Source organism: Nothobranchius furzeri, chromosome 9 (genome assembly GCF_043380555.1).
Source record: "Nothobranchius furzeri strain GRZ-AD chromosome 9, NfurGRZ-RIMD1, whole genome shotgun sequence".
In the NCBI taxonomy this organism is placed as follows: Eukaryota; Metazoa; Chordata; class Actinopteri; order Cyprinodontiformes; family Nothobranchiidae; genus Nothobranchius; species Nothobranchius furzeri.
The window spans coordinates 5,074,129-5,083,537 of NC_091749.1; the positions used below are offsets into that span (position 1 = coordinate 5,074,129).

At 45.3% G+C, this 9,409-nt stretch overlaps 1 protein-coding gene across 1 annotated transcript in view; it reads right to left on the minus strand.

Moving 5' to 3' along the window:
• si:ch211-186j3.6 (neural-cadherin) overlaps positions 1 to 9,409 on the minus strand; it is a 640,545-nt gene that overhangs the window by 438,709 nt on the left and 192,427 nt on the right. The gene's annotated exons all lie outside the window — the stretch shown is intronic.

The window sequence follows — 9,409 nt, forward strand, 5'->3', positions numbered from 1 at the left end:
CAACAACACACACACACACACACACACACACACGCACTATATGTGTAAGCATGTTGAGTAGAAAACAAACAAACCTGAAATTCTTTGAATTTATAGACAAGTTAGATCAGGGGTGGGCAATCCTGGTCCTCAAGGGCCGCTATCCAGCAGGTTTTAGTTGCTTCTCTGCTTAACCACACCTGGTTTGAATCTGCTGGTGATTAACAGGCTCCTGCAGAGTCTGGTGAGCTGCCTAGCAGGCGATTCATCCAGGAATCAGGTGTGTTGGAGAAAATAAATAACTGAAACATGCTGGATAGCGGCCCTCGAGGACTAGGATTGCCCACCCCGGTTCTAGGGGAAGGGAAACTACAAAAACCTGTAGGAAAACACACTAAAGAGACTAATAAAAGGAGAAGCTGAACCTATAAAAACTGCAGAGGGGTGACTGGGGAAGACTGAAGGAACACAGGACCTGGGAGGGATGATCTAGAGGGCTGCAAAACAGGAGACACATAAAAGAGACGCAGACAAGGACACATGTAGGCGCTAGGAGACACAAAAGGAGAACCTAGAGAGGGATGGAGAACACAAGGAGACACATGAGGGGAGACGCAGACCATGACAACGTGAGAATCCAATGGGAGAGCTGGGTCAAAGGTCACACCAAGATTCCTGACAGAAGGTTTGGTGTGAGAAGCAAGCTGACCAAGAGAGTCTCTGACTTTGGGAACCAGCTTGTCTGGGGCACAGATGAGGCTCTCAGTCTTATCTTCATTCAGCTGAAGAAAGCTCCCACCATCCAGGTTTTGATGGAGTCTAAGCAGGTGTGTAACAGCTGCAGCTTAGACATTTTAAAGGAGATGTACAGTTAAATGTCATTTACATAAAGATGGTAGGAGATTCATTTAAAAGAGCTCAGGATGTGCTGCAGAGGAAGCAGATAGAGGAGGAAGAGTAGAGGCCCCAGCACAGAGCCTTGTGGGACACCATGACTGAGGACAGTGGTGGAGGACCTAAACTTGAAGACGGTCATGGAGAAGGAATGCTCAGACAGATAAAAGGAGAACTACTAGAGTGCAATTCCTGATTGGGCTAATCAGTGTTTCAGAATATTAAGTCGATGGTGTCAAAGGCTGCAATCAGAACCAGCAGCATGAGAACAAAACTCTCTCCTGCACTGCAGTGAGTGAGTTTGAGCTGAGTGTGAAACAACTGAGAAAAAGAATAACACATCTAGATATGGTGATGGGCCTCAACTTAAAAACAGTAGATCACCAATTCTTTGTTGGGTAAATTCACGGACCCAGAAGGATGAGTCATGCATTACTATTATCTTGTAAGTAGGTTGGTAGGGGAATTGGCGCAGATTCAGCACATGTCACGCTGAGGCCAACCAAAAACTAACATCTCTTACAGAGGTGCTTGGAACATGTCCCACTGGGAGGAGACCACAGGCCAGTCTCAGGATTTTAGGCCGGTATTTTATCTTACATTAGCAAAGTTGCCTTGCAGCAAGAAGATCCTGGCTTCGTCATGACCTGGGAACTTTCTGCATGGAGTTTGCATGTTCTCCCTGTGCATCCGTGGGTTCTCTCCGGCTTCCTCCCACAGTCCAAAAACATGACTGTCTGGTTAATTGGTCTAATTGTCCTTAGGTGTGAGTGTGTGCTTGTTTGTTTGTCTTGTGTGTCTCTATGTTGCCCTGTGATGGACTGGCAATTTGTCCAGTTGTACCCCGCCTGTTTGCCAGAAGACTGCTGGAGATAGGCACCAGCCTCCCACAACTCTGTGTGGATAAACGGGCATAGAAAATGGAAGGATGGATGGATCGATGGATCGATCAATTGACCGATGGAGGGACAGATGGATGGATGGATTAATTAAAGTGTAGTTGGATGGGTGAATAGATGGGTGGGTGGGTGGATGAATGGACATTTAAAGCTAGTCCATTGACATTTAAATCAGCTTTACAAGTTGGACAAAGTGAATGAATGTCTTCACACACACTCCAGCTCCTCTTAGCAGGACTGACAGTTTTTTGAGCTGCAGATGAAAGGAAGCATCTTTGGTGCTGGAAAGTGATGAACAACCTCTCAGCCAAGGATGATGGGTAGAGAATGAACAGTTGTACTAGAGTCTGCCCAGAGTCTAATCACAAGCAGCAGCCAAACACATGTCACACGAGTCAATATTTAATTTACTAAGTACACATCTCTACTCCTCAGAGCCCCATTGGAGCATTTATTTATCAGAAAACCGTTTAATAACTTTGCATTAGGATGTTTTTTTCTGCAGGGCTGCTCAGCCACAACATTGCAACCACAGACAGTTAAAGTTGTGTTTAAAAAAACTAAAGACACCAACTATGTTCCGTTTCGGGCTCATGCTAACAAATTCAACCATTTTTTCTAACCACTGATACTCAAAGACCCCACCCAGCCACCCAGGGCCTGAAGCATATAGCTGCAGTCTCTTTCCGGACATGTCAGGAAAAGCCCCAGATGTTCATTGTTCATGCTCGGGCAACTACATTTATCAGCATGAGGGAGGAGCCTACACAATAAGACAGTAAAGCTCCTAATGTTGCAGCTTATCAGTGAGCATTCCTGGCCTCACGGCCTATGGCTTCATCACCTCTCCGGGTTTTGGAATGAGGATGGAAACGTTGGGACACTCAGATCTCCATGGGAAGCTAGATAATTAGGTTCCTTTGTGTATTTTTTCTAATTTGATCTTTTTCCCTTTTCCCCAACTTGCCAATCAATCAATCAATCAAAGCTTTATTTATAAAGCGCCTTCCGCAACCCTGTCAGGAAGCCCAAAGCGCTGAACATGGTTCAGTTGAAGGTAAATATATTGAATAAAAAAAAAAAAAGCAATTCAAATTACAAAATAGGTGAAACATTCTGGAACAGGACAAATGTGTAAAACAATGGATTGAGTGAACCAATGAAAACTGTGAAATCAAGGACGTAATTTTCACTTTAGAAGTGGGGGGGACACGGGGGGGGGGTATCTTTACAGTATGCTCTAATAGGAAACAGGCTTCAACACAAACGGTTGTTTTCCGCTTGGTCCTAGAGCTCAACCAGTGTCAATTTAATATAGCGTAATACTGTTTTTGGATGGTAAAACGTGCAGGGGTCAAAACTTGACTTTGGAAAAAGTGGGGGGGACATGTCCCCCCTGTCCCCCCCCAAAATTACGTCCATGTGTGAAATAAATTCAACATAAAAGAGGGCCAAAATCAAACATGCCAGCATATATTTGACCACTCTTACAATTGATTATGGGATTGCAGGCATATGATTTAGCATACCCAAGCTGGATGCCCATTTCTCCATGCCAATGGTGCCTTTTAACACATTTAAGTGAGAGGTAAAAAGAAACATGTATTTTTGAAAGTAGGGCTGATTAGTTTTAGACACAATTAGAAATTATAAGCATGATTGTTTAAGTTTTTATTTATTTGTAAAAACAAATGTCACTTTTAGACACTGACTAAAGCTGAGACCGTTTTTAATTACATTTGCTTCCTACTTTTACTTTCACTCCTGTTAACAGCACTACGGACCAGGCCGTCAGCCACCAACACTTATCTAAACACACGTGTGAGCCCGCAGCAGCACAGGAGGGGGACATTTCCCACCTCCTGTGGTGCGTCTGTAGATGGGTGCTAGCTGAGAACATGTTGTGGCTCCTAAATCATACACCTCACTGGTACATCATCAAGTCATTCTCCTCATTTACACACACACACACACACACACACACACACACACACACACACACACACACACACACACACACACACACACACACACACAATCACATAATAATAACAATGTAAATCAAGCTGAAAAAGAATTAAACTTATTCTAGTTTGCTGCTGATTATTTTCAAAATTGTCCAATGACCTGATTAAATAATGGTATCAGCAAGTGCATGCTGCCACTTTATTGAGGTGGAGGAGGTTCTGCGTCTCAATGATCCTAGTTGCCATAGTTTTCAATCCCCTGATTGAGTCACTCGAGGCTCCTGGGTAAGGGATCAGATAAAACCCTTATAATGAATAATACTAAAAGAAACCATGCTCCTTTGTCCGGATGTGGGTTGTTGGAGATCCCCTCAAGAGCCCGGGTTGGAGGCGGGGCATGCTGGTGAACGCCTTGTGGCCGGGATTTCACCTGTGGGACCCGGTCCGACGCAGCACAGAGAGGAGACATGGGGCCCCCTCATCGTGAGCTCACCACTCGTGGTAGTGGCTAAAGAGGTTGGGTGACATGTGAGATGTGTGATGATAAAATCAAACATCTCCCATCTTCATCCTTTTCTTGAGCCAGAATGTGCTAAAATGACCCTTTAGTGGGTTAATGAGAAGTCTCTCAGACTCTACCGCCCCCTGTGGCCAGAATATTCCACTTGCAACTTGAGAGGTTCCAGTCCAGTCTGTTGAGACTTTCTAGCATGTTTTAGATAATGCACACAGCTGATGTGTGTGATTTAGTGATGAATCACTCCTGTAGACACTAATGAATGCTGGGGAGACGTTTCAGCTGGAAGATTAAAGTGTTAAAAAACGAACGCACAGCGAGGAGATAAGTTTCGCTATTGGTTCTTCAAACAGACACTAGGGGGTGCTAAAATCAAGCCCAAACCGCCTAGTCTCTCTTCCAGTATTGTTCCTGGGTGAGGGAAAGATTAGACTGGTGCTTCATCTGCAGTGATGTGGGCATCGCACCGCTCTGTTGTAGTGAAGCGAGAGCGCGGCTTACTGAAGGATCTCACATGTGGTCACAAGCTTTGGGTAGTGACCGAAAGAATGAGATCACAGATACAAGCGGCCAATGTGAGTTTTCTTTGCAGGGTGGCTGGGCTCTCCCTTCCAGATGGGGTGAGAAGTGTGGTCATCAGCAGAGGTGGAAAGTAACGAATTACATTTACTCACATTACTGTAATTGAGTAGCTTTTTTGTATATTTATACTTTTTAAGTCGTTTTTAAAAGCTGTACTTTTACTTTTACTTGAATAAGTTAAAAAAATAATAATTCTAATTTGCTACATTTTAAATCATATCTGTCACTGAGTAAAAATAAATTATAGGCTTAATAAATTAAAAATATTACGTGAAGCAGCGCCGGAACGGAAAGAGACGCCTGCATGAGCGCCGCGTCTAAACCGTGGGGGTGGGTGGGGGGGTGGGGGGGTACACTTTTGCTCAAAGACATCGGTTCAGTCGATCAACTCGCTGTTTACCTCCTCTCTCCCTCCTCTCCTGTGGGTTGGATCCCGCTCCTTCGCGCACCGGTGTGACGTCATCAGAATTCTGCTCGGTTCGGTAGCCGGACTCGGTTCCGTGTTTGAAATGTGTTTCCCTACCGCTCCTTACGACAGCGGCAAATTAACGTTTAGCGCTCCTAACAAGTGGATTATCAGCGCTTTGCTCATAAAAGAGAAGACCTGCAGGCCTCTGTGAGTTAAACCATCCTGATACTGTTCAGGTGTAAACGTTGTGCTCCGTCCCTGTGTTTGAACTCGGAAGTTGCTTCTTGATGCCACAGATTTGTGATGATTTAGCTTGTTTCTTTCTTTTACTCCAGAATAAGAGATTAAATTATTACTAAAGCAGTTCAGTGTGTGTGTGTGTGTGTGTGTGTGTGTGTGTGTGTGTGTGTGTTACACATATAGGACTGCATGAGACAGCATGGTTTCATCAAATCCATGCATCTTATATCTTGGCTGCAGTAATGGCTCAGGAAAATAACTTATATTTCATAAATAATGACGTCTCTGTAGTGTTTATGATAATGTTTTACCTTATCTTTGGTCTGGGAGGTGTAACTTATCATGATACAAGCCTTTTAAAACATGTTAATGTGTTACAAGAGGAGATACATGCATGAATTTAAAGTTCTTGTTTGAAGACCAACTTTCACAGTTTGGAGGCTCACGCTGGTGAGGAGACACCATTAGTTCTAGTAACACCTGGGCTCCCAAGGCCTGTTCTGACAGGATGGACCTTACGGGACCCTCAAGGATTCCAGTTGGACGATTGGAGGATTATTTAGGAGGATTGGGATGAACAAACTGATTTCAGTGGTGAAGGGTTAAATGAGTGAGTGAACCCACCACCAAGGATGAACTCTGCTAACTTTAAAAACCAGCTGCTCTAAATAAGCATGAAGGTCAGAGAGGAGCTCTAGGACGGACATGGATAAAGGAACTGTAATGTAGAGGTAAAGTAGGGCAGGGCCGACGTTAGCAGCGGTCATACGGTCCATCTGAGATGTTTGACTTTCATTTAGCTTGTTATGTGACAGGTTAGAGCAGTCTCATGTTAGAGTTTTGTCATGAGGACATTGGGATACCACACATACTGATGGCATCAAAAAAAATTATTTTTTCTCAAAATAAAGAATAATTTTAACCACAACTGAAACTTACCATCCTAAAAAAAACCTCGTCCAATCAATGTGCACGTCCTGTTCTCACTGATTGGATAGAAATCCCTCCTTCAAGCTATGTGTGTGTGTGTGTGTGTGCGCGCGCGCACATACGAGCGAATTGTGAACTGGCGTTGTGATTTAGCACTACTTAGATGTAGCCATCCTTACGCTGACATAAATGTAACTAAGTAACTTTTACTTTGAGTACATTTTGTTTACGAAACTTTTTACTTTTACTTGAGTAAAAATTTAGGCAAGTACTTTTACTTGTACTTGAGTAAAAAAGTATCATAGTATTGGTACTTAAGTAGGACATTTTAGTACTCTTTCCACCTCTGGTCATCAGGGAGGGGCTCAGAGTAAATGGTAAATGGCCTGTGTTTGAGTTCTGGACCCCCCCCCCCCCCCCCCCCCCCAAGTGCTTAACAAAACAATGAGTCATACATTCACACACACATTCACACCCTGATGTTGACAAGCTACGCTGATGCCACAGCTGCCCTGGGGCGCACTGACAGATGCGAGTCTGCTGTACACAGGCACCACCGGTCCCTCCGACCACCACCAGCAGGCAAGGTGGGTCAAGTGTCTTGCCCAACGACACGACAGCGACAGACTGAGTAGACCCGCTGCTCCTCCATATCGAGAGGAACCAGTGGAGGTGACCCGGGCTTCTGGTCATGATGCCTCCTGGACGCCTCCCTGGTGAGGTTTTCAGGGCACGTCTAACCAGGAGGAGACCCAAAGGGAGACCCCGGACACAATGGAGGGACTATTAGTGCTTCCACTTCTGGGTCAACATGGCCCCACCCGGGTAGTGTTATTTATATTCACATCTGGGTTGCCTGTGTGTTTTCAGGTCTCTTCCCCTGGCGATCCACTTGGACTGCAGTGACACAACACACTCACTGCCAACTAATTGGCCGTCTGAAATTCATGCATACCTTTAGAGGGAGCATCTGATTGGCAGGTAAAATCAGTCAGCATGGGCTTCCCGCATGCGTGATTCGTTGTCTCACTGTGAGGAGCGCACTTCACTCTCACTGAGAGAGTGAGAGTAGGAAACGGCGTCCTTCAACACTGCTCATGGCCGCCTTTGTTTACTAACTTAAAGAGGATACCTCAGACTTCTTTGCACGTCTCTCGCCCCGTCCACGTGTTTGGAGATTTCTGCGTTTCCGAGAAGGCTGTGTGGGGCCAATGCTACAAGGACCGGGCTGGGCTGAGTCGGATGTGTAAACCCCATATGATGTGGCCAGGGAACGCCTTGAGATCCCCCCAAGTGGAAGGGGAGAGGGAATTCTGGGCTCTCTGCTTAGGCTGCTGCTCCCGCGACCGACCCCAGATAAGTGGGTGAAAATGGATGAATGAAACAGGAGATAATAAACCTTAGCAACAAGATAGGTGGTGTAAAATCAACATCGAGGTGTGATTCACATCCACAAACTTAATGAGCATCACCAACAAGGTGTCATAACTACAGTTAAGTCAAAGTACTAAACTTAAGGGCACTAAAAGTCATTAGCTTTTCTTAACAAATGGACCCTTTTCCTGTAAAACTCCGGTTCTGGTTTTTACTGTGAAGGTTTTATTGGTAGGATAAGCAACTACAGGCTGATCCCAGCCAGTTCATACAGATCAGAGTGTGTTAAATCCTCAGCAGGAACCAGAAACACAAGAAAAAGTACTTGGATTTTAGAAAAGTTCTCAACTCAACTCAACTTTATTTATAAATCGCGCCTTACAGGCAAAAAGATGCCACCAAGGCGCTACACTGATCAAATAAAAACATAAAACAGTAAGTCCAGAAAATAAAACTTTGTATCACACGATACAGATAAAACTACAGTGAGTAAAATCGCTATAAGTAAAACAATAAAACTAGTTAGAAAGGTTAAAAGACAGGTCATAAAAATATGTTTTTAGCCTTGCCTTAAAAACCGCAACAGAGGTGGAGGCCCTGACCCCGGGTTTCCACGGGAGCCGTCAGCAGCACGTTACTGCAGCAGCACGTCTTGCTCGCGTAAGCTGCTGCTTGGCCCTTCCCACGAGACGCGAAGCAGCAGGGGAGCAGCTGTCACCGACCGAGCGCGAAGTCACACGAGTGACTTCGTCAGTAAACACAACAACAAGCAGGAGAAAACTATAACATGGTTTGTGTTTTATGTTCTGTCCGTTTTATAATCGCCAATACGGACTTGAAAAACAAAGGAGACCGCTAGCTAGGCGATAACTTCTCACGGGGACGCACAGTTAGTAACGTTTTTTAAAAGTAAAGCAACCGGAAGGCAGTACGTTCTTTATTCTGAAAATCTCGGTAGCTTCGCTCCGTTTCCGCGTCCAATTTCCTGTCTTTCCTTCCCCAAAAATGTCGAACTTGACCCGTTTCAGAGGCGTCGCGCGTAGAAAATAGAACCGGCGCGTAAAGGCCGCGACATGCTGCTCCTGAGACGCGGCCGACTCGCGCTGCTGACGGCTGCTGACGGCTCCAGTGGAAAAGGTTCTGTTGACCACAGCGGTTCCTATCAGCAGCTATGACGTGCTGCTGCAGTAACGTGCTGCTGACGGCTCCCGTGGAAAGCCGGGGTTATGCTGAGAGGAATCTTATTCCAAAGCTTAGGACCTGCCACAGCTAAAGCCCTATCACCACGCGTCTTTAGGCGCGTTCTTGGGACCGAGAGGAGCATGAAGTTCTCCGAGCGGAGTGACCGTGAAGGGGTGTATGGTTGAAGTAGTGACACCAAGTAAGGAGGGGCTAAACCATTTAACGTTTTAAAAACTAGTAAAAGTATTTTAAAATGAATCCTAACATCAACGGGCAGCCAGTGAAGCGCAGCCAGGACAGGAGTTATGTGGTCAAACTTGCGCCTGCCCTCTAAAAATCTGGCAAAAGCATTCTGGACCATTTGCAACCTGGCTATTGAGCCCTTGCTCACACCGAATAGAACAGAGTTGCAGTAGTCCAATCGCACCGTAATAAA